Consider the following 25,970-nt stretch of genomic DNA (forward strand, 5'->3'; position numbering starts at 1 on the left):
CACGATAGCGGCCGGCGATGGTGACTATGGCAACCGGACACCAAACAATGGCGTCCGGCTATGCCATAGACGGAAGCCTAGTGGGTCCTGACAACGTCAGGACCCACTATGCTTGCTGTCAGTGAGTAGCTGACAGTTCAAATACACTGCACTACGCATGTAGTGCAGTGTATTAGAATAGCGATCAGGGCCTCCTGCCCTCAAGTCCCCTAGTGGGATAAAGTAATACAGTAAAAAAAAAGTTAAAAAAAGATGTGTAAAAATAAGAAAATAAAAGTTTTAAAAGTAATAAAAGTAAAAGTCCCACTTTTTCCCTTATCAGTCCTTTATTATTAATAAAAATATATAAACAAACAAATAAACTATACATAATTGGTATCGCCGCGTCCGTAACGGCCTGAACTACAAAATTATTTTGTTATTTATCCCGCACGGTGAACGCCGTAAAAAAAAATATTCATAAACCGTACCACAATCACAATTGTTTGGTCACTTCACCTCCCAAAAAATTGAATAAAAAGAGATCAAAAAGTCGCATGTACCGAAAAATGGTACTGATGGAAACTACAGTTCGTTACGCAAAAAATAAGTCCTCGCACGGCTTTATTGATTTAAAAATAAAAACGTTCTGGCTCTTAGAATATGATAACACAAAAAGTAAATGATTGTTTACAAAACGTATTTTATTGCGCAAACGCCATAAGACATAAAAAAAAACTATAAACATCTGCTATCGCCATAATCGTATCGCCCCGCAGAATAAAGTGAATAAGACATTTATAGCGCACGGTGCACGCAGTAAAAAAAAAAAGAATAAAAAAACAATAGTAGAATTGCTGTTTATTAGTCACCACGCCACCTAAAAATAGAATAAAAACTGATCAAAAAGCCGCATGCACCCCAAGAAAACTACAATGTATTCCTCAAGGGGTCTAGTTTCCAAAATGGGGTCACTTTTGGGGGGTTTCCAATGTTTTGGCACCACAAGATCTCTTCAAACCGGACATGGTGCCTAATAAAAAAGAGGGCTCAAAATCCACTAGGTGCTCCTTTGCTTCGGAGGCCGGTGCTTCAGTCCATTACCGCACTAGGGCCACATGTGGGATATTTCTCAAAACTGCAGAATCTGGGCAATACGTATTGAGTTGCGTTTCTCTGATAAATCCTTTTGTGTTATAAAAAAAATGATATAAAGAGGATTTTCTGACAAAAAAAAAAAGTTAATTTCTCCTCTGCTTTGCTCTCAATTTCTGTGAAACACCAAAAGGGTTCATAAACTTTCTAATTGCTGTTGTGAATACTTTGAGGGGGCAATACTTCGCTTCTCACATTATACTGATAATGAGCCGTGCCCACCCCGAGATGACCCCAGTTTTGACCGTTTGTATAAACGGAGACCCCTATTAGACCGTTTCAGTGCCCGGTTTTCCCGAGCATTCACCCCCGAGAAGTGTATTTCTATTGATGAGTCCCTGGTACATTTTAAAGGGAGGGTTCAATTCCGCGAGTACCTGCCGGGTAAGAGGGCAAGGTATGGCGTGAAGATGTATAAGCTGTGCGAGAGTGCATCAGGGTATACCTACAGATTTAGGATATATGAAGGAAAGGCCACCCCCAAACCAGACTGCATCCTGGACTACAATAGGTACATGGGAGGGATGGACTTGTAAGATCAAGTCCTGAAGCCCTACAGCGCCATGCGGTGTGGTATAAGAAGCTGGCCGGGCACATCATACAGATGGCTTTGTACAATGCGTACGTGCTACGTGGATGTGCAGGCCAGAGAGGAACTTTCCTGGAATTTCAAGATCTAATCTTTAGGGACCAGGAAGGGGGGGCACCCAGTACTTCTGGAAGCGAGGCCACACGCATCATACCAGGGCAACACTTTCCAGGAGAAGTTCCCCAAACCGGTGGAAAGGGAAAGAGTCAAAAGAGGTGCAGAGTCTGCTATAAGAGGGGGATAAGGAAGAACACAATATACCAATGTGACACGTGTCCCGAAAAACCAGGGCTCTGTATAAAAGATTGTTTTAAAATGTATCATACATCCCTTGATTTTTAATTTACCCTGATGCACTCCGCACAGCTTATCCCCCTCATCTTTCCCTTCTGAGCCCTGCCGTATGCCCAGGCAGCTGATAACAGCCACATGTAGGGTATTGCCGTACCCAGGAGAACCCACATTACAATTTAAGGGGTGTATATCTCCGGTGGCGCATGCTGGGTACACTATATTGGACACTGAAATGGCATATATATATATAAAATTGCAAATCTCACACTGCACCATCTGCTGCGCATTATCTTTTACACAGTACCTGTGGGGTCAAAATGCTCACTACACCTCTAGATGAATATCTTAAGGGGTGCAGTTTTTAAAATGGGGTCACTTCTCAGGGGTTTCAACTGTACTGGTACCTCAGGGGCTTCTGCATACATGACTTAGCACCAGAAAAGCTCCAGTAGGCCAAATGGTGGTCCTTCCCTTCTAAGCCCTGCCGTGTGCCCAGGCACCTGATAACAGCCACATGTAGGGTATTGCCGTACCCAGGAGAACCCACATTACAGTTTATGGGGTGTATGTCTCCGGTGGCGCATGCTGGGTACACTATATTGGACACTGAAATGGCATATATATATATAAAATTGCAAATCTCACACTGCACCATCTGCTGCGCATTATCTTTTACACAGTACCTGTGGGGTCAAAATGCTCACTACACCTCTAGATGAATATCTTAAGGGGTGTAGTTTTTAAAATGGGGTCACTTCTCGGGGGTTTCAACTGTACTGGTACCTCAGGGGCTTGTGCATACATGACTTAGCACCAGAAAAGCTCCAGTAGGCCAAATGGTGGTCCTTTCCTTCTGAGCCCTCCCATGGGCCCAAACGGCAGTTTATCACCACAAATGGGGTATTGCCGCACTAAGGACAAATTGGGCAACAAAATGGGGTATGTTGTTCCCTGTGAAAATAAGAAATTTTGGTCAAAAATGACATCTTATTGGAAAAAATATCATTTTTTTCATTTCACAGCCCAATTCAAATAGGTGCTGTGAAAAAACTGTGCGGTCAAAATGATAACAAAAACCATAAATGAATTCCTTGAGGGGTGTAGTTTCCAAAATGGGGTCATTTCTGGTGGGTTTCCATTGCTTTGATACCTCTGGGGCTCTGCAAATGTGACATGGCACCCGAAAACCAATCCAGCAAAATCTGGACTCCAACAAACACATAGCGCTCCTTTCCGTCTGAGCCCTCCCATGGGCCCAAACGGCAGTTTATCACCACAAATGGGGTATTTCCGCACTAAGGACAAATTGGGCAACAAAATGGGGTATGTTTTTCCCTGTGAAAATAAGAAATTTTGATCAAAAATGACATCTTATTGGAAAAAATATCATTTTTTTCATTTCACAGCCCAATTCAAATAGGTGCTGTGAAAAAACTGTGCGGTCAAAATGATAACAAAAACCATAAATGAATTCCTTGAGGGGTGTAGTTTCCAAAATGGGGTCTCTTCTGGTGGGTTTCCATTGCTTTGATACCTCTGGGGCTCTGCAAATGCGACATGGCACCCGAAAACCAATCCAGCAAAATCTGGACTCCAACAAACACATAGCGCTCCTTTCCGTCTGAGCCCTCCCATGGGCCCAAACGGCAGTTTATCACCACAAATGGGGTATTGCCGCACTAAGGACAAATTGGGCAACAAAATGGGGTATGTTGTTCCCTGTGAAAATAAGAAATTTTGATCAAAAATGACATCTTATTGGAAAAAATATCATTTTTTTCATTTCACAGCCCAATTCAAATAGGTGCTGTGAAAAAACTGTGCGGTCAAAATGATAACAAAAACCATAAATTAATTCCTTGAGGGGTGTAATTTCCAAAATGGGGTCACTTCTGGTGGGTTTCCATTGTTTTGATACCTCAACACCTCTTCAAACCTGGCATGCTGCCTAAAATATATTCTAATAAAAAAGAGGCCTCAAAATGCACTAGGTGCTTCTTTGCTTCTAGGGCTTGTGTTTTAGTCCACGAGCGCAGTAGGGCACATGTGGGACATTTCTAAAAACTGCAGTATCTGGACAATACATAGTTAGTAGTATTTCTCTGTTAAAACCTTCTCTGTTACAGAAAAAAATTGAATAAAATTGAAATTCAGCAGAAAAAATTAAATTTGCAAATTTCATTTCCACTTTGCTTTAATTCCTGTGAAATGCCTGAAGGGTTAAAAAACTTTCTAAATGCTGTTTTGAATACTTTGAGGGGTCTAGTTTTTAAAATGGGGTGTTTTATGGGGGTTTCTAATACATAGGCCCCTCAAAGCCACTTCAGAACTCAAGAGGTACCTTCAAAAAAAGGCTTTTGAAATTTTCTTAAGAATATGAGAAATTGCTGTTTATGTTCTAAGCCTTGTAACGTCCAAGAAAAATAAAAGAATGTTCAAAAAACGATGCCAATCTAAAGTAGACATATGGGAAATGTGAACTAGTAACTATTTTGGGTGGTATAACCGTCTGTTTTTCAAGCAGATGCATTTAAATTCTGAAAAATTCTATTTTTTGAAAATTTTCTCTAAATTTTGCAATTTTTCACAAATAAAGACTGAATATATCGACCAAATTTTACCACGAACATGAAGCCCAAAGTGTCACGAGAAAACAATCTCAGAATCGCTTGGATAGGTTTAAGCATTCCGACGTTATTACCACATAAAGTGAAATATGTCAGATTTGAAAAATGGGCTCTGAGCCTTAAGGCCCAAACTAGGCTGCGTCCTTAAGGGGTTAAGGACCAAAATAATATCTTGATTTTGCCTCTTTGTATTCCGATAGTCATAACTTTATTATTTTTCCGTCCTCATAGTCATATAAGGGCTTGTTTTTAGCGAGACAAGTTCTTGTTTTTAATGGCAGCATTTAATGTACCATATAATGTACTGAAGAAAACTCTTTGTGGGGTGGAATGGAAAACACAAAAGCAATTTGTCCAATGCTTTTTGAGTAGTAAAAATTGCAAGTTTATTTTATTATTCAGGTTAATAGGATATCAATATGAATACACGTTTGCATGTATTTTCTACTGACGTGACGTGAATCTTTGGTGTAAAAGTGGCCGGTTAGCTCAGTTGGTTAGAGTGTGGTGCTAATAACGCCAAGGTCACGGGTTCAATCCCCATATTGGCCATGGAAGCTCACTTTTGTTACATGCTTGTTACAGAGTTGAATAGTTGATAATATTGAAAAAAGGTCCATCAAATTCAACCTATAAACCTGCCGTGTTGATCCAGAGGAAGGCAAAAACTGTCTTGGAGTGCATTCCAATGTTGTCATTAGGGGAAAAATTCCTCCCTTACTCCAAATATGGCTATTAGAATAAATTCCTGGATCAAATTTCCATCTCCAGAATCTGGTACAAATATGATGACATTTTATATTTTTCAAAAAAACACTTTTCAATGTGGCAGAGAGTTCAATCGTCGAACTGCTCTTACAGTAAAGAATCCCCGTCTGTAATGAAGTCCTTTAATTACCTTGCTTTCCCTTCTTTGCACGCATTCTAGTTCAGCAATGTCCTTCTCATACACAGGTGCTCAAAACTGTACACAATATTCCATGTATGGTCTAACCGGTGATTTATAGAAATGCAGAGTTTGTTGCATGAAATCATCTTAGAGGTCCAATTTCAACCTTAAGGACAAAAATAATATCTTGATTTTGCCTCTTTGTATTCCGATAGTCATAACTTTATTATTTTTCCGTCCTCATAGTCATATAAGGGCTTGTTTTTAGCGAGACAAGTTCTTGTTTTTAATGGCAGCATTTAATGTACCATATAATATACTGAAGAAAACTCTTTGTGGGGTGGAATGGAAAACACAAAAGCAATTTGTCCAATGCTTTTTGAGTAGTAAAAATTGCAAGTTTATTTTATTATTCAGGTTAATAGGATATCAACATGAATACACGTTTGCATGTATTTTCTACTGACGTGACGTGAATCTTTGGTGTAAAAGTGGCCGGTTAGCTCAGTTGGTTAGAGCGTGGTGCTAATAACGCCAAGGTCACGGGTTCGATCCCCGTACGGGCCATGGAAGCTCACTTTTGTTACATGCTTGTTACAGAGTTGAATAGTTGATAATATTGAAAAAAGGTCCATCAAATTCAACCTATAAACCTGCCGTGTTGATCCAGAGGAAGGCAAAAACTGTCTTGGAGTGCATTCCAATGTTGTCATTAGGGGAAAAATTCCTCCCTTACTCCAAATATGGCTATTAGAATAAATTCCTGGATCAAAGTTCCATCTCCAGAATCTGGTACAAATATGATGAAATTTTATATTTTTCAAAAAAACACTTTTCAATGTGGCAGAGAGTTCAATCGTCGAACTGCTCTTACAGTAAAGAATCCCCGTCTGTGATGAGGTCCTTTAATTACCTTGCTTTCCCTTGTTTGCACGCATTCTAGTTCAGCAATGTCCTTCTCATACACAGGTGCTCAAAACTGTACACAATATTCCATGTATGGTCTAACCGGTGATTTATAGAAATGCAGAGTTTGTTGCATGAAATCATCTTAGAGGTCCAATTTCAACCTTAAGGACAAAAATAATATCTTGATTTTGCCTCTTTGTATTCCGATAGTCATAACTTTATTATTTTTCCGTCCTCATAGTCATATAAGGGCTTGTTTTTAGCGAGACAAGTTCTTGTTTTTAATGGCAGCATTTAATGTACCATATAATGTACTGAAGAAAACTCTTTGTGGGGTGGAATGGAAAACACAAAAGCAATTTGTCCAATGCTTTTTGAGTAGTAAAAATTGCAAGTTTATTTTATTATTCAGGTTAATAGGATATCAATATGAATACACGTTTGCATGTATTTTCTACTATCGCCCATTTAAGACTTGCCCAAAAACAGTCTACATCAGTCCCTCTCTCCTTGCCTCGCCCATGTACAGCTCCGATTCACTATTCACTTTCCTCAGTCAACTTAACCCATCTCATCCCACTGCCCAACATAAAAAACACTCACATAAATCACAGAACCATCTGCTGTCTCTCTCCATTCTCCTGCTACTAGCTGCAGGGGACATCTCTCCCAACCCTGGGCCTCCCTTTTCTTCTGCCAAGCTCAACCACTTACCTGCCACACATAGAAACCCTGCAAATCTTCTTGCCATTCCTTGTATGTCTTCTCCTGTCTCTTTTAACTGTGCTCTCTGGAACTCTCGGTCCGTGTGCAACAAACTCACCTTTATTCATGACTTATTCCTTTCTAACTCTCTCAACCTTCTGGCTCTTACAGAAACATGGCTACACCTGTCTGACACTGCTTCCCCTGCTGCTCTAGCTTATGGTGGTCTCCAGTTCTCTCATGCCCCCAGAACTGAGAACAGGCAGGGTGGAGGAGTAGGTATACTTCTTTCCCCACACTGCACTTTCCAGGTCATTCCCCCGGTCCCCTCACTCACATTTCCCTCTTTTGAAGTCCACACCCTCAGACTCTTTCACCCTTTTCCCCTCCGAGTGGCAGTTGTCTACCGCCCACCGGGCTCACCTCGCCAATTCCTGGATCATTTTGCTGCCTGGCTTCCACAATTTCTATCCTCTGAAACACCCACTCTCATCATGGGTGACTTCAACATCCCCATTGATAACCCAATCTCCTCATCTGCCTCCCAGTTTCTATCTTTAACCTCGTCCCTCGGTCTGTCACAACTTACTAACTCTCCTACACATGAAGACGGGCATTCACTTGACCTGGTCTTCTTCCGGCTCTGCTCAGTTTCTGACTTTATTAACTCTCCTCTCCCGCTTTCTGACCACAATCTTCTCTCCTTTACTATCAAATATTCTCTGCCTCCTCAGGTCATCCCTACGTATCAGACATACAGAAATCTACATGCCATTAACACTGTGAAACTCATAGACAGTCTACAGTCCTCATTGTCCCCTATCTCTTCCCTCTCCTGTCCCAATCTGGCTGCCAAACTTTATAATAACACTCTCAAAAATGCATTGGATGAAGCAGCCCCCACTACACTCCGAACCACCCGACAAAGACGACGACAACCCTGGCACACGCCTCAATCCCGCTTTCTTCACCGGTGCTTGAGATGTGCCGAACGACTGTGGAGAAAATCGCATTTGGATGCAGATTTCCTCCATTACAAATTTATGCTCAAAACTTACAACTCTGCCCTTCACCGCGCCAAACAAGTCTACTTCACTTCTCTCATCTCCACACTATCTAATAATCCAAAACGCCTCTTTGATACTTTTCACTCCCTCCTTAGTCCTAAAGTGCAGACACCAATCACAGATCTCAGTGCTGAAGACCTGGCCAATTATTTTAAAGTTAAAATTGACAACATCCGGCATGATATTCTCTCCCAGTCCCCTAGTAACATCGATCCCCTTCCCCCCCGCACTCCCTCTTCTTCACTCTCAGCATTTGACCCATTAACTGAAGAAGAAGTCTCGAGGCTCCTCTCTTCTTCTCGTCCTACTACCTGCCCTAGTGATCCTGTCCCCTCACACCTCCTCCAGTCCCTCTCCCCAGCTGTCACTAGTCACCTCACTAAAATATTTAACCTCTCTCTTTCCTCTGGTATCTTTCCCTCCGCTTTTAAACATGCCATTATAAACCCATTATTGAAAAAACCAACACTTGACCCATCCAGCGCTGCCAACTACCGACCAGTCTCTAATCTGCCCTTCATCTCTAAACTCCTGGAACGCTTGGTCTACTCTCGCCTTATCCGCTATCTCTCTGCTAACTCCATTCTTGACCCCTTACAATCTGGTTTCCGCACTCTACACTCCACAGAAACTGCCCTTACTAAAGTCTCAAATGATCTCTTGGCGGCTAAATCGGACGGTAAATCCTCTCTCCTGATTCTTTTGGATCTCTCTGCAGCCTTTGACACTGTAGACCACAAACTCCTACTTAACATGCTCCACTCTATTGGCCTCAAGGACGCGGCTCTCTCTTGGTTTTCCTCCTATCTCTCTGACCGCTCGTTCAGTGTGTCATTTGCTGGTTCCACCTCTTCTCCTCTTCCCCTTGATATCGGGGTTCCTCAGGGATCAGTCCTAGGTCCGCTCCTCTTTTCTCTCTACACAGCTCCTATTGGACAAACCATCAGCAGATTTGGCTTCCAGTACCATCTCTACGCTGATGACACCCAATTATATACCTCTTCCCGTGACATCACCCCTGCTCTAATACAGAACACCAGTTATTGTCTGTCCGCTGTCTCTAACATCATGTCCTCTCTCTATCTGAAACTGAATCTTTCTAAAACTGAGCTCCTTGTGTTCCCACCATCTACTAACCTCCCTAAACCTGATGTCTCCATCTCTGTGTGTGGCACTATCATAACTCCTAAGCAGCACGCCCGCTGTCTCGGGGTTATTTTTGACTCAGATCTTTCCTTTACTCCTCACATACAATCACTTTCACGCTCCTGTCATTTTCACCTCAAAAACATCTCCAGAATCCGCTCTTTTCTTACGGAGGAAACTGCCAAAACTCTCATTGTTGCTCTGATTCACTCTCGTCTTGACTACTGTAACTCATTACTAGTCGGTCTTCCCCTCACTAAACTCTCCCCTCTCCAATCTATCCTCAATGCAGCAGCCAGGCTCATCTTTATGACCAACCGCTACACCAACGCCTCTAATCTGTGCCAGTCACTGCACTGGTTGCCCATCCCCTTCCGAATAAAATTCAAACTTATTACTCTCACCCACAAAGCTCTCCACAGTGCTGCACCTCCTTACATCTCCTCCCTCATCTCTGTCTACCACCCTACTCGGACTCTACGTTCTGCCAACGACCTTAGATTAAAATCCTCCATAATCCGAACCTCCCACTCCCGTCTCCAAGATTTCTCTCGTGCTGCACCCGTCCTCTGGAATGTGCTACCCCAGACAATCAGATTAATTCCCAATATCCACAGTTTTAAACGTGCCCTGAAAACACATCTATTTAGACAGGCCTATAACATTCCCTAATCTGACTCCTTTCCATGGCCCTCCATTTAGATTAGTCATCAGAATAAGATTCCCTCACACTCCTTCTCTTCATGTCCGTCATACACGGATAGTGGCTGGTGACCGGCTCATGCAGCTTTATGTTACCACCGCATGTGTATAAAAATGGCCGGACTATTGTACAGAACAAACACTGTTACACTTTGTGTCTCCCTTATGTCCTCATAGATTGTAAGCTCTTGCGAGCAGGGTCCTCACTACCCAGGTTTGAATTGTAAATGAACTTTGTCACTATGTAATGTCTGATATTGTTTGTTTCATGTTCCCTCTAAATTGTAAAGTGCTGCGTAATATGTTGGCGCTATATAAATAAAGATTATTATTATTATTATTATTACTGACGTGACGTGAATCTTTGTTGTAAAAGTGGCCGGTTAGCTCAGTTGGTTAGAGCGTGGTGCTAATAACGCCAAGGTCACGGGTTCGATCCCCGTAAGGGCCATGGAAGCTCACTTTTGTTACAGAGTTGAATAGTTGATAATATTGAAAAAAGGTCCATCAAATTCAACCTATAAACCTGCCGTGTTGATCCAGAGGAAGGCAAAAACTGTCTTGGAGTGCATTCCAATGTAGTCATTAGGGGAAAAATTCCTCCCTTACTCCAAATATGGCTATTAGAATAAATTCCTGGATCAAAGTTCCATCTCCAGAATCTGGTACAAATATGATGAAATTTTATATTTTTCAAAAAAACACTTTTCAATGTGGCAGAGAGTTCAATCGTCGAACTGCTCTTACAGTAAAGAATCCCCGTCTGTGATGAGGTCCTTTAATTACCTTTCTTTCCCTTGTTTGCACGCATTCTAGTTCAGCAATGTCCTTCTCATACACAGGTGCTCAAAACTGTACACAATATTCCATGTATGGTCTAACCGGTGATTTATAGAAATGCAGAGTTTGTTGCATGAAATCATCTTAGAGGTCCAATTTCAACCTTAAGGACAAAAATAATATCTTGATTTTGCCTCTTTGTATTCCGATAGTCATAACTTTATTATTTTTCCGTCCTCATAGTCATATAAGGGCTTGTTTTTAGCGAGACAAGTTCTTGTTTTTAATGGCAGCATTTAATGTACCATATAATGTACTGAAGAAAACTCTTTGTGGGGTGGAATGGAAAACACAAAAGCAATTTGTCCAATGCTTTTTGAGTAGTAAAAATTGCAAGTTTATTTTATTATTCAGGTTAATAGGATATCAATAGGAATACACGTTTGCATGTATTTTCTACTGACGTGACGTGAATCTTTGTTGTAAAAGTGGCCGGTTAGCTCAGTTGGTTAGAGCGTGGTGCTAATAACGCCAAGGTCACGGGTTCGATCCCCGTATGGGCCATGGAAGCTCACTTTTGTTACAGAGTTGAATAGTTGATAATATTGAAAAAAGGTCCATCAAATTCAACCTATAAACCTGCCGTGTTGATCCAGAGGAAGGCAAAAACTGTCTTGGAGTGCATTCCAATGTTGTCATTAGGGGAAAAAGTCCTCGCTTACTTCAAATATGGCTATTAGAATAAATTCCTGGATCAAAGTTCCATCTCCAGAATCTGGTACAAATATGATGACATTTTATATTTTTCAAAAAAACACTTTTCAATGTGGCAGAGAGTTCAATCGTCGAACTGCTCTTACAGTAAAGAATCCCCGTCTGTGATGAGGTCCTTTAATTACCTTGCTTTCCCTTCTTTGCACGCATTCTAGTTCAGCAATGTCCTTCTCATACACAGGTGCTCAAAACTGTACACAATATTCCATGTATGGTCTAACCGGTGATTTATAGAAATGCAGAGTTTGTTGCATGAAATCATCTTAGAGGTCCAATTTCAACCTTAAGGACAAAAATAATATCTTGATTTTGCCTCTTTGTATTCCGATAGTCATAACTTTATTATTTTTCCGTCCTCATAGTCATATAAGGGCTTGTTTTTAGCGAGACAAGTTCTTGTTTTTAATGGCAGCATTTAATGTACCATATAATGTACTGAAAGAAAACTCTTTGTGGGGTGGAATGGAAAACACAAAAGCAATTTGTCCAATGCTTTTTGAGTAGTAAAAATTGCAAGTTTATTTTATTATTCAGGTTAATAGGATATCAATATGAATACACGTTTGCATGTATTTTCTACTGACGTGACGTGAATCTTTGGTGTAAAAGTGGCCGGTTAGCTCAGTTGGTTAGAGCGTGGTGCTAATAACGCCAAGGTCACGGGTACGGGCCATGGAAGCTCACTTTTGTTACATGCTTGTTACAGAGTTGGATAGTTGATAATATTGAAAAAAGGTCCATCAAATTCAACCTATAAACCTGCCGTGTTGATCCAGAGGAAGGCAAAAACTGTCTTGGAGTGCATTCCAATGTTGTCATTAGCGGAAAAATTCCTCCCTTACTCCAAATATGGCTATTAGAATAAATTCCTGGATCAAAGTTCCATCTCCAGAATCTGGTACAAATATGATGAAGTTTTATATTTTTCAAAAAAACACTTTTCAATGTGGCAGAGAGTTCAATCGTCGAACTGCTCTTACAGTAAAGAATCCCCGTCTGTGATGAGGTCCTTTAATTACCTTGCTTTCCCTTCTTTGCACGCATTCTAGTTCAGCAATGTCCTTCTCATACACAGGTGCTTAAAACTGTACACAATATTCCATGTATGGTCTAACCGGTGATTTATAGAAATGCAGAGTTTGTTGCATGAAATCATCTTAGAGGTCCAATTTCAACCTTAAGGACAAAAATAATATCTTGATTTTGCCTCTTTGTATTCCGATAGTCATAACTTTATTATTTTTCCGTCCTCATAGTCATATAAGGGCTTGTTTTTAGCGAGACAAGTTCTTGTTTTTAATGGCAGCATTTAATGTACCATATAATGTACTGAAGAAAACTCTTTGTGGGGTGGAATGGAAAACACAGAAGCAATTTGTCCAATGCTTTTTGAGTAGTAAAAATTGCAAGTTTATTTTATTATTCAGGTTAATAGGATATCAATATGAATACACGTTTGCATGTATTTTCTACTGACGTGACGTGAATCTTTGGTGTAAAAGTGGCCGGTTAGCTCAGTTGGTTAGAGCGTGGTGCTAATAACGCCAAGGTCACGGGTTCGATCCCCGTACGGGCCATGGAAGCTCACTTTTGTTACATGCTTGTTACAGAGTTGAATAGTTGATAATATTGAAAAAAGGTCCATCAAATTCAACCTATAAACCTGCCGTGTTGATCCAGAGGAAGGCAAAAACTGTCTTGGAGTGCATTCCAATGTTGTCATTAGGGGAAAAAGTCCTCCCTTACTTCAAATATGGCTATTAGAATAAATTCCTGGATCAAAGTTCCATCTCCAGAATCTGGTACAAATATGATGACATTTTATATTTTTCAAAAAAACACTTTTCAATGTGGCAGAGAGTTCAATCGTCGAACTGCTCTTACAGTAAAGAATCCCCGTCTGTGATGAGGTCCTTTAATTACCTTGCTTTCCCTTCTTTGCACGCATTCTAGTTCAGCAATGTCCTTCTCATACACAGGTGCTCAAAACTGTACACAATATTCCATGTATGATCTAACCGGTGATTTATAGAAATGCAGAGTTTGTTGCATGAAATCATCTTAGAGGTCCAATTTCAACCTTAAGGACATAAATAATATCTTGATTTTGCCTCTTTGTATTCCGATAGTCATAACTTTATTATTTTTCCGTCCTCATAGTCATATAAGGGCTTGTTTTTAGCGAGAAAAGTTCTTGTTTTTAATGGCAGCATTTAATGTACCATATAATGTACTGAAAGAAAACTCTTTGTGGGGTGGAATGGAAAAATAATATCTTAATTTTGCCTCTTTGTATTCCGATAGTCATAACTTTATTATTTTTCCGTCCTCATAGTCATACAAGGGCTTGTTTTTAGCGAGACAAGTTCTTGTTTTTAATGGCAGCATTTAATGTACCATATAATGTACTGAAGAAAACTCTTTGTGGGGTGGAATGGAAAACACAAAAGCAATTTGTCCAATGCTTTTTGAGTAGTAAAAATTGCAAGTTTATTTTATTATTCAGGTTAATAGGATATCAATATGAATACACGTTTGCATGTATTTTCTGCTGACGTGACGTGAATTTTTGTTGTCAAAGTGGCCGGTTAGCTCAGTTGGTTTGAGCGTGGTGCTAATAACGCCAAGGTCATGGGTTCGATCCCCGTACGGGCCATGGAAGCTCACTTTTGTTACGTGCTTGTTACAGAGTTGAATAGTTGATAATATTGAAAAAAGGTCCATCAAATTCAACCTATAAACCTGCCGTGTTGATCCAGAGGAAGGCAAAAACTGTCTTGGAGTGCATTCCAATGTTGTCATTAGGGGGAAAATTCCTCCCTTACTCCAAATATGGCTATTAGAATAAATTCCTGGATCAAAGTTCCATCTCCAGAATCTGGTACAAATATGATGAAATTTTATATTTTTCAAAAAAACACTTTTCAATGTGGCAGAGAGTTCAATCGTCGAACTGCTCTTACAGTAAAGAATCCCCGTCTGTGATGAGGTCCTTTAATTACCTTGCTTTCCCTTCTTTGCACGCATTCTAGTTCAGCAATGTCCTTCTCATACACAGGTGCTTAAAACTGTACACAATATTCCATGTATGGTCTAACCGGTGATTTATAGAAATTCAGAGTTTGTTGCATGAAATCATCTTAGAGGTTCAATTTCAACCTTAAGGACAAAAATAATATCTTGATTTTGCCTCTTTGTATTCCGATAGTCATAACTTTATTATTTTTCCGTCCTCATAGTCATATAAGGGCTTGTTTTTAGCGAGAAAAGTTCTTGTTTTTAATGGCAGCATTTAATGTACCATATAATGTACTGAAAGAAAACTCTTTGTGGGGTGGAATGGAAAAATAATATCTTAATTTTGCCTCTTTGTATTCCGATAGTCATAACTTTATTATTTTTCCGTCCTCATAGTCATACAAGGGCTTGTTTTTAGCGAGACAAGTTCTTGTTTTTAATGGCAGCATTTAATGTACCATATAATGTACTGAAGAAAACTCTTTGTGGGGTGGAATGGAAAACACAAAAGCAATTTGTCCAATGCTTTTTGAGTAGTGAAAATTGCAAGTTTATTTTATTATTCAGGTTAATAGGATAGGATATCAATATGAATACACGTTTGCATGTATTTTCTACTGACGTGACGTGAATCTTTGGTGTAAAAGTGGCCTGTTAGCTCAGTTGGTTAGAGCGTGGTGCTAATAATGCCAAGGTCACGGGTTCGATCCCCATATGGGCAATATAAGCTCACTTTTGTTACAGAGTTGAATAGTTGATAATATTGAAAAAAGGTCCATCAAATTCAACCTATAAACCTGCCGTGTTGATCCAGAGGAAGGCAAAAACTGTCTTGGAGTGCATTCCAATGTTGTCATTAGGGGAAAAATTCCTCCGTTACTACAAATATGGCTATTAGAATAAATTCCTGGATCAAAGTTCCATCTCCAGAATCTGGTACAAATATGATGAAATTTTATATTTTTCAAAAAAACACTTTTCAATGTGGCAGAGAGTTCAATCGTCGAACTGCTCTTACAGTAAAGAATCCCCGTCTGTGATGAGGTCCTTTAATTACCTTGCTTTCCCTTCTTTGCACGCATTCTAGTTCAGCAATGTCCTTCTCATACACAGGTGCTTAAAACTGTACACAATATTCCATGTATGGTCTAACCGGTGATTTATAGAAATGCAGAGTTTGTTGCATGAAATCATCTTAGAGGTTCAATTTCAACCTTAAGGATAAAAATAATATCTTGATTTTGCCTCTTTGTATTCCGATAGTCATAACTTTATTATTTTTCCGTCCTCATAGTCATATAAGGGCTTGTTTTTAGCGAGACAAGTTCTTGTTTTTAATGGCAGCATTTAATGTACCATATAATGTACTGAAAGAAAACTCTTTGTGGGGTGGAATGGAAAACACAAAAGCAATTTGTCCAATGCTTTTTGAGTAGTAAAAATTGCAAGTTTATTTTATTATTCAGGTTAATAGGATATCAATATGAATACACGTTTGCATGTATTTTCTACTGACGTGACGTGAATCTTTGGTGTAAAAGTGGCCGGTTAGCTCAGTTGGTTAGAGCGTGGTGCTAATAACGCCAAGGTCACGGGTTCGATCCCCGTACGGGCCATGGAAGCTCGCTTTTGTTACATGCTTGTTACAGAGTTGAATAGTTGATAATATTGAAAAAAGGTCCATCAAATTCAACCTATAAACCTGCCGTGTTGATCCAGAGGAAGGCAAAAACTGTCTTGGAGTGCATTCCAATTTTCTCATTAGGGGAAAAATTCCTCCCTTACTCCAAATATGGCTATTAGAATAAATTCCTGGATCAAAGTTCCATCTCCAGAATCTGGTACAAATATGATGAAATTTTATATTTTTCAAAAAAACACTTTTCAATGTGGCAGAGAGTTCAATCGTCGAACTGCTCTTACAGTAAAGAATCCCCGTCTGTGATGAGGTCCTTTAATTACCTTGCTTTCCCTTCTTTGCACGCATTCTAGTTCAGCAATGTCCTTCTCATACACAGGTGCTTAAAACTGTACACAATATTCCATGTATGGTCTAACCGGTGATTTATAGAAATGCAGAGTTTGTTGCATGAAATCATCTTAGAGGTTCAATTTCAACCTTAAGGACAAAAATAATATCTTGATTTTGCCTCTTTGTATTCCGATAGTCATAACTTTATTATTTTTCCGTCCTCATAGTCATATAAGGGCTTGTTTTTAGCGAGACAAGTTCTTGTTTTTAATGGCAGCATTTAATGTACCATATAATGTACTGAAAGAAAACTCTTTGTGGGGTGGAATGGAAAAATAATATCTTGATTTTGCCTCTTTGTATTCCGATAGTCATAACTTTATTATTTTTCCGTCCTCATAGTCATATAAGGGCTTGTTTTTAGCGAGACAAGTTCTTGTTTTTAATGGCAGCATTTAATGTACCATATAATGTACTGAAGAAAACTCTTTGTGGGGTGGAATGGAAAACACAAAAGCAATTTTTCCAATGCTTTTTGAGTAGTAAAAATTGCAAGTTTATTTTATTATTCAGGTTAATAGGATATCAATATGAATACACGTTTGCATGTATTTTCTACTGACGTGACGTGAATCTTTTGTGTAAAAGTGGCTGGTTAGCTCAGTTGGTTAGAGCGTGGTGCTAATAACGCCAAGGTCACGGGTTCGATCCCCGTACGGGCCATGGAAGCTCACTTTTGTTACAGAGTTGAATAGTTGATAATATTGAAAAAAGGTCCATCAAATTCAACCTATAAACCTGCCGTGTTGATCCAGAGGAAGGCAAAAACTGTCTTGGAGTGCATTCCAATGTTGTCATTAGGGGAAAAATTCCTCCCTTACTCCAAATATGGCTATTAGAATAAATTCCTGGATCAAAGTTCCATCTCCAGAATCTAGTACAAATATGATGAAATTTTATATTTTTCAAAAAAACACTTTTCAATGTGGCAGAGAGTTCAATCGTCGAACTGCTCTTACAGTAAAGAATCCCCGTCTGTGATGAGGTCCTTTAATTACCTTGCTTTCCCTTCTTTGCACGCATTCTAGTTCAGCAATGTCCTTCTCATACACAGGTGCTTAAAACTGTACACAATATTCCATGTATGGTCTAACCGGTGATTTATAGAAATGCAGAGTTTGTTGCATGAAATCATCTTAGAGGTTCAATTTCAACCTTAAGGACAAAAATAATATCTTGATTTTGCCTCTTTGTATTCCGATAGTCATAACTTTATTATTTTTCCGTCCTCATAGTCATATAAGGGCTTGTTTTTAGCGAGACAAGTTCTTGTTTTTAATGGCAGCATTTAATGTACCATATAATGTACTGAAAGAAAACTCTTTGTGGGGTGGAATGGAAAAATAATATCTTGATTTTGCCTCTTTGTATTCCGATAGTCATAACTTTATTATTTTTCCGTCCTCATAGTCATATAAGGGCTTGTTTTTAGCGAGACAAGTTCTTGTTTTTAATGGCAGCATTTAATGTACCATATAATGTACTGAAGAAAACTCTTTGTGGGGTGGAATGGAAAACACAAAAGCAATTTGTCCAATGCTTTTTGAGTAGTAAAAATTGCAAGTTTATTTTATTATTCAGGTTAATAGGATATCAATATGAATACACGTTTGCATGTATTTTCTACTGACGTGACGTGAATCTTTTGTGTAAAAGTGGCTGGTTAGCTCAGTTGGTTAGAGCGTGGTGCTAATAACACCAAGGTCACGGGTTTGATCCCCGTACGGGCCATGGAAGCTCACTTTTGTTACAGAGTTGAATAGTTGATAATATTGAAAAAAGGTCCATCAAATTCAACCTATAAACCTGCCGTGTTGATCCAGAGGAAGGCAAAAACTGTCTTGGAGTGCATTCCAATTTTCTCATTAGGGGAAAAATTCCTCCCTTACTCCAAATATGGCTATTAGAATAAATTCCTGGATCAAAGTTCCATCTCCAGAATCTGGTACAAATATGATGAAATTTTATATTTTTCAAAAAAACACTTTTCAATGTGGCAGAGAGTTCAATCGTCGAACTGCTCTTACAGTAAAGAATCCCCGTCTGTGATGAGGTCCTTTAATTACCTTGCTTTCCCTTCTTTGCACGCATTCTAGTTCAGCAATGTCCTTCTCATACACAGGTGCTTAAAACTGTACACAATATTCCATGTATGGTCTAACCGGTGATTTATAGAAATGCAGAGTTTGTTGCATGAAATCATCTTAGAGGTTCAATTTCAACCTTAAGGACAAAAATAATATCTTGATTTTGCCTCTTTGTATTCTGATAGTCATAACTTTATTATTTTTCCGTCCTCAGTCATATAAGGGCTTGTTTTTAGCGAGACAAGTTCTTGTTTTTAATGGCAGCATTTAATGTACCATATAATGTACTGAAAGAAAACTCTTTGTGGGGTGGAATGGAAAAATAATATCTTGATTTTGCCTCTTTGTATTCCGATAGTCATAACTTTATTATTTTTCCGTCCTCATAGTCATATAAGGGCTTGTTTTTAGCGAGACAAGTTCTTGTTTTTAATGGCAGCATTTAATGTACCATATAATGTACTGAAGAAAACTCTTTGTGGGGTGGAATGGAAAACACAAAAGCAATTTGTCCAATGCTTTTTGAGTAGTAAAAATTGCAAGTTTATTTTATTATTCAGGTTAATAGGATATCAATATGAATACACGTTTGCATGTATTTTCTACTGACGTGACGTGAATCTTTGGTGTAAAAGTGGCTGGTTAGCTCAGTTGGTTAGAGCGTGGTGCTAATAACACCAAGGTCACGGGTTTGATCCCCGTACGGGCCATGGAAGCTCACTTTTGTTACAGAGTTGAATAGTTGATAATATTGAAAAAAGGTCCATCAAATTCAACCTATAAACCTGCCGTGTTGATCCAGAGGAAGGCAAAAACTGTCTTGGAGTGCATTCCAATTTTCTCATTAGGGGAAAAATTCCTCCCTTACTCCAAATATGGCTATTAGAATAAATTCCTGGATCAAAGTTCCATCTCCAGAATCTGGTACAAATATGATGAAATTTTATATTTTTCAAAAAAACACTTTTCAATGTGGCAGAGAGTTCAATCGTCGAACTGCTCTTACAGTAAAGAATCCCCGTCTGTGATGAGGTCCTTTAATTACCTTGCTTTCCCTTCTTTGCACGCATTCTAGTTCAGCAATGTCCTTCTCATACACAGGTGCTCAAAACTGTACACAATATTCCATGTATGGTCTAACCGGTGATTTATAGAAATGCAGAGTTTGTTGCATGAAATCATCTTAGAGGTCCAATTTCAACCTTAAGGACAAAAATAATATCTTGATTTTGCCTCTTTGTATTCCGATAGTCATAACTTTATTATTTTTCCGTCCTCATAGTCATATAAGGGCTTGTTTTTAGCGAGACAAGTTCTTGTTTTTAATGGCAGCATTTAATGTACCATATAATGTACTGAAAGAAAACTCTTTGTGGGGTGGAATGGAAAACACAAAAGCAATTTGTCCAATGCTTTTTGAGTAGTAAAAATTGCAAGTTTATTTTATTATTCAGGTTAATAGGATATCAATATGAATACACGTTTGCATGTATTTTCTACTGACGTGACGTGAATCTTTGGTGTAAAAGTGGCCGGTTAGCTCAGTTGGTTAGAGCGTGGTGCTAATAACACCAAGGTCACGGGTTCGATCCCCGTACGGGCCATGGAAGCTCAATTTTGTTACATGCTTGTTACAGAGTTGAATAGTTGATAATATTGAAAAAAGGTCCATCAAATTCAACCTATAAACCTGCCGTGTTGATCCAGAGGAAGGCAAAAACTGTCTTGGATTGCATTCCAATGTTGTCATTAGGGGAAAAATTCCTCCCTTACTCCAAATATGGCTATTAGAATAAATTCCTGGATCAAAGTTCCATCTCCAGAATCTGGTACAAATATGATGAAATTTTATATTTTTCAAAAAAACACTTTTCAATGTGGCAGAGAGTTCAATCGTCGAACTGCTCTTACAGTAAAGAATCCCCGTCTGTGATGAGGTCCTTTAATTACCTTGCTTTCCCTTCTTTGCACGCATTCTAGTTCAGCAATGACCTTCTCATACACAGGTGCTTAAAACTGTACACAATATTCCATGTATGGTCTAACCGGTGATTTATAGAAATGCAGAGTTTGTTGCATGAAATCATCTTAGAGGTTCAATTTCAACCTTAAGGACAAAAATAATATCTTGATTTTGCCTCTTTGTATTCCGATAGTCATAACTTTATTATTTTTCCGTCCTCATAGTCATATAAGGGCTTGTTTTTAGCGAGACAAGTTCTTGTTTTTAATGGCAGCATTTAATGTACCATATAATGTACTGAAAGAAAACTCTTTGTGGGGTGGAATTGAAAAATAATATCTTGATTTTGCCTCTTTGTATTCCGATAGTCATAACTTTATTATTTTTCCGTCCTCATAGTCATATAAGGGCTTGTTTTTAGCGAGACAAGTTCTTGTTTTTAATGGCAGCATTTAATGTACCATATAATGTACTGAAGAAAACTCTTTGTGGGGTGGAATGGAAAACACAAAAGCAATTTGTCCAATGCTTTTTGAGTAGTAAAAATTGCAAGTTTATTTTATTATTCAGGTTAATAGGATATCAATATGAATACACGTTTGCATGTATTTTCTACTGACGTGACGTGAATCTTTGGTGTAAAAGTGGCCGGTTAGCTCAGCTGGTTAGAGCGTGGTGCTAATAATGCCAAGGTCACGGGTTCGATCCCCGTACGGGCCATGGAAGCTCACTTTTGTTACATGCTTGTTACAGAGTTGAATAGTTCATAATATTGAAAAAAGGTCTATCAAATTCAACCTATAAACCTGCTGTGTTGATCCAGAGCAAGGCAAAAACTGTCTTGGAGTGCATTCCAATGTTGTCATTAGGGGAAAAATTCCTCCCTTACTCCAAATATGGCTATTAGAATAAATTCCTGGATCAAAGTTCCATCTCCAGAATCTGGTACAAATATGATGAAATTTTATATTTTTCAAAAAAACACTTTTCAATGTGGCAGAGAGTTCAATCGTCGAACTGCTCTTACAGTAAAGAATCCCCGTCTGTGATGAGGTCCTTTAATTACCTTGCTTTCCCTTCTTTGCACGCATTCTAGTTCAGCAATGTCCTTCTCATACACAGGTGCTCAAAACTGTACACAATATTCCATGTATGGTCTAACCGGTGATTTATAGAAATGCAGAGTTTGTTGCATGAAATCATCTTAGAGGTCCAATTTCAACCTTAAGGACAAAAATAATATCTTGATTTTGCCTCTTTGTATTCCGATAGTCATAACTTTATTATTTTTCCGTCCTCATAGTTATATAAGGGCTTGTTTTTAGCGAGACAAGTTCTTGTTTTTAATGGCAGCATTTAATGTACCATATAATGTACTGAAAGAAAACTCTTTGTGGGGTGGAATGGAAAACACAAAAGCAATTTGTCCAATGCTTTTTGAGTAGTAAAAATTGCAAGTTTATTTTATTATTCAGGTTAATAGGATATCAATATGAATACACGTTTGCATGTATTTTCTACTGACGTGACGTGAATCTTTGGTGTAAAAGTGGCTGGTTAGCTCAGTTGGTTAGAGTGTGGTGCTGATAACGCCAAGGTCACGGGTTCGATCCCCGTACGGGCCGTGGAAGCTCACTTTTGTTACAGAGTTGAATAGTTGATAATATTGAAAAAAGGTCCATCAAATTCAACCTATAAACCTGCTGTGTTGATCCAGAGGAAGGCAAAAACTGTCTTGGAGTGCATTCCAATGTTGTCATTAGGGGAAAAATTCCTCCCTTACTCCAAATATGGCTATTAGAATAAATTCCTGGATCAAAGTTCCATCTCCAGAATCTGGTACAAATATGATGAAATTTTATATTTTTCAAAAAAACACTTTTCAATGTGGCAGAGAGTTCAATCGTCGAACTTCTCTTACAGTAAAGAATCCCCGTCTGTGATGAGGTCCTTTAATTACCTTGCTTTCCCTTCTTTGCACGCATTCTAGTTCAGCAATGTCTTTCTCATACACAGGTGCTCAAAACTGTACACAATATTCCATGTATGGTCTAACCGGTGATTTATAGAAATGCAGAGTTTGTTGAATGAAATCATCTTAGAGGTCCAATTTCAACCTTAAGGACAAAAATAATATATTGATTTTGCCTCTTTGTATTCTGATAGTCATAACTTTATTATTTTTCCGTCCTCATAGTCATATAAGGGCTTGTTTTTAGCGAGACAATTTCTTGTTTTTAATGGCAGCATTTAATGTACCATATAATGTACTGAAAGAAAACTCTTTGTGGGGTGGAATGGAAAACACAAAAGCAATTTGTCCAATGCTTTTTGAGTAGTAAAAATTTCAAGTTTATTTTATTATTCAGGTTAATAGGATATCAATATGAATACACGTTTGCATGTATTTTCTACTGACGTGACGTGAATCTTTGGTGTAAAAGTGGCCGGTTAGCTCAGTTGGTTAGAGCGTGGTGCTAATAACGCTAAGGTCACGGGTTCGGGCCATGGAAGCTCACTTTTGTTACATGCTTGTTACAGAGTTGAATAGTTGATAATATTGAAAAAAGGTCCATCAAATTCAACCTGTAAACCTGCCGTGTTGATCCAGAGGAAGGCAAAAACTGTCTTGGAGTGCATTCCAATGTTGTCATTAGGGGAAAAATTCCTCCCTTACTCCAAATATGGCTATTAGAATAAATTCCTGGATCAAAGTTCCATCTCCAGAATCTGGTACAAATATGATGAAATTTTATATTTTTAAAAAAAACACTTTTCAATGTGGCAGAGAGTTCAATCGTCGAACTGCTCTTACAGTAAAGAATCCCCGTCTGTGATGAGGTCCTTTAATTACCTTGCTTTCCCTTCTTTGCACGCATTCTAGTTCAGCAATGTCCTTCTCATACACAGGTGCTCAAAACTGTACACAATATTCCATGTATGGTCTAACCGGTGATTTATAGAAATGCAGAGTTTGTTGCATGAAATCATCTTAGAGGTTTAATTTCAACCTTAAGGACAAAAATAATATCTTGATTTTGCCTCTTTGTATTTCGATAGTCATAACTTTATTATTTTTCCGTCCTCATAGTCATATAAGGGCTTGCTTTTAGCGAGACAAGTTCTTGTTTTTAATGGCAGCATTTAATGTACCATATAATGTACTGAAAGAAAACTCTATGTGGGGTGGAATGGAAAACACAAAAGCAATTTGTCCAATGCTTTTTGAGTAGTAAAAATTGCAAGTTTATTTTATTATTCAGGTTAATAGGATATGAATATGAATACACGTTTGCATTAATTTTCTACTGACGTGACGGGAATCTTTCTTGTAAAAGTGGCCGGTTAGCTCAGTTGGTTAGAGCGTGGTGCTAATAACGCCAAGGTCACGGGTTTGATCCCTGTATGGGCCATGGAATCTCACTTTTGTTACATGCTTGTTACAGAGTTGAATAGTTGATAATATTGAAAAAAGGTCCATCAAATTCAACCTATAAACCTGCCGTGTTGATCCAGAGGAAGGCAAAAACTGTCTTGGAGTGCATTCCAATGTTGTCATTAGGGGAAAAATTACTCCCTTACTCCAAATATGGCTATTAGAATAAATTCCTGGATCAAAGTTCCATCTCCAGAATCTGGTACAAATATGATGAAATTTTATATTTTTCAAAAAAACACTTTTCAATGTGGCAGAGAGTTCAATCGTCGAACTGCTCTTACAGTAAAGAATCCCCGTCTGTGATGAGGTCCTTTAATTACCTTGCTTTCCCTTCTTTGCACGCATTCTAGTTCAGCAATGTCCTTCTCATACACAGATGCTCAAAACTGTACACAATATTCCATGTATGGTCTAACCGGTGATTTAAAGAAATGCAGAGTTTGTTGCATGAAATCATCTTAGAGGTCCAATTTCAACCTTAAGGACAAAAATAATATCTTGATTTTGCCTCTTTGTATTCCGATAGTCATAATTTTATTATTTTTCCGTCCTCATAGTCATATAAGGGCTTGTTTTTAGCGAGACAAGTTCTTGTTTTTAATGGCAGCATTTAATGTACCATATAATGTACTGAAAGAAAACTCTTTGTGGGGTGGAATGGAAAACACAAAAGCAATTTGTCCAATGCTTTTTGAGTAGTAAAAATTGCAAGTTTATTTTATTATTCAGGTTAATAGGATATCAATATGAATACACGTTTGCATGTATTTTCTACTGATGTGACGTGAATCTTTGGTGTAAAAGTGGCCGGTTAGCTCAGATGGTTAGAGCGTGGTGCTAATTATGTCAAGGTCACGGGTTCGATCCCCGTAAGGGCCATGGAAGCTCACTTTTGTTACAGAGTTGAATAGTTGATAATATTGAAAAAAGGTCCATCAAATTCAACCTGTAAACCTGCCGTGTTGATCCAGAGGAAGGCAAAAACTGTCTTGGAGTGCATTCCAATGTTGTCATTAGGGGAAAAATTCCTCCCTTACTCCAAATATGGCTATTAGAATAAATTCCTGGATCAAAGTTCCATCTCCAGAATCTGGTACAAATATGATGAAATTTTATATTTTTCAAAAAAACACTTTTCAATGTGGCAGAGAGTTCAATCGTCGAACTGCTCTTACAGTAAATAATCCCCGTCTGTGATGAGGTCCTTTAATTACCTTGCTTTCCCTTCTTTGCACGCATTCTAGTTCAGCAATGTCCGTCTCATACACAGGTGCTCAAAATTGTACACAATATTCCATGTATGGTCTAACCGGTGATTTATAGAAATGCAGAGTTTGTTGCATGAAATCATCTTAGAGGTCCAATTTCAACCTTAATGGACAAAAATAATATCTTGATTTTGCCTCTTTGTATTCCGATAGTCATAACTTTATTATTTTTCCGTCCTCATAGTCATATAAGGGCTTGCTTTTAGCGAGACAAGTTCTTGTTTTTAATGGCAGCATTTAATGTACCATATAATGTACTGAAAGAAAACTCTATGTGGGGTGGAATGGAAAACACAAAAGCAATTTGTCCAATGCTTTTTGAGTAGTAAAAATTGCAAGTTTATTTTATTATTCAGGTCAATAGGATATCAATATGAATACACGTTTGCATTAATTTTCTACTGACGTGACGTGAATCTTTCTTGCAAAAGTGGCCGGTTAGCTCAGTTGGTTAGAGCGTGGTGCTAATAACGCCAAGGTCACGGGTTCGATCCCCGTATGGGCCATGGAAGCTCACTTTTGTTACATGCTTGTTACAGAGTTGAAT

The 25,970-nt window shown here is 38.6% G+C and overlaps 8 non-coding genes across 8 annotated transcripts; all 8 read left to right on the plus strand.

The window, feature by feature from the left end:
• Positions 1-6,026: 6,026 nt before the first annotated feature.
• Positions 6,027-6,100, plus strand: TRNAI-AAU (transfer RNA isoleucine (anticodon AAU)). Its single transcript has one exon. It is a non-coding gene; the product is annotated as a tRNA-Ile (tRNA).
• A 5,232-nt stretch (positions 6,101-11,332) lies between these two features.
• TRNAI-AAU (transfer RNA isoleucine (anticodon AAU)) lies at positions 11,333-11,406 on the plus strand. The gene has a single exon. It is a non-coding gene; the product is annotated as a tRNA-Ile (tRNA).
• Positions 11,407-13,119: 1,713 nt separating this feature from the next.
• On the plus strand, positions 13,120-13,193 carry TRNAI-AAU (transfer RNA isoleucine (anticodon AAU)). The gene has a single exon. It is a non-coding gene; the product is annotated as a tRNA-Ile (tRNA).
• Positions 13,194-16,176: 2,983 nt separating this feature from the next.
• On the plus strand, positions 16,177-16,250 carry TRNAI-AAU (transfer RNA isoleucine (anticodon AAU)). The gene has a single exon. It is a non-coding gene; the product is annotated as a tRNA-Ile (tRNA).
• Positions 16,251-17,255: 1,005 nt separating this feature from the next.
• TRNAI-AAU (transfer RNA isoleucine (anticodon AAU)) lies at positions 17,256-17,329 on the plus strand. The gene has a single exon. It is a non-coding gene; the product is annotated as a tRNA-Ile (tRNA).
• Positions 17,330-20,283: 2,954 nt separating this feature from the next.
• Positions 20,284-20,357, plus strand: TRNAI-AAU (transfer RNA isoleucine (anticodon AAU)). Its single transcript has one exon. It is a non-coding gene; the product is annotated as a tRNA-Ile (tRNA).
• A 1,910-nt stretch (positions 20,358-22,267) lies between these two features.
• TRNAI-GAU (transfer RNA isoleucine (anticodon GAU)) lies at positions 22,268-22,341 on the plus strand. The gene has a single exon. It is a non-coding gene; the product is annotated as a tRNA-Ile (tRNA).
• A 3,514-nt stretch (positions 22,342-25,855) lies between these two features.
• TRNAI-AAU (transfer RNA isoleucine (anticodon AAU)) lies at positions 25,856-25,929 on the plus strand. Its single transcript has one exon. It is a non-coding gene; the product is annotated as a tRNA-Ile (tRNA).
• The last annotated feature ends 41 nt before the right edge of the window (positions 25,930-25,970 follow it).

The sequence above is a fragment of the Rhinoderma darwinii genome, chromosome 3 (assembly GCF_050947455.1).
Source record: "Rhinoderma darwinii isolate aRhiDar2 chromosome 3, aRhiDar2.hap1, whole genome shotgun sequence".
In the NCBI taxonomy this organism is placed as follows: Eukaryota; Metazoa; Chordata; class Amphibia; order Anura; family Rhinodermatidae; genus Rhinoderma; species Rhinoderma darwinii.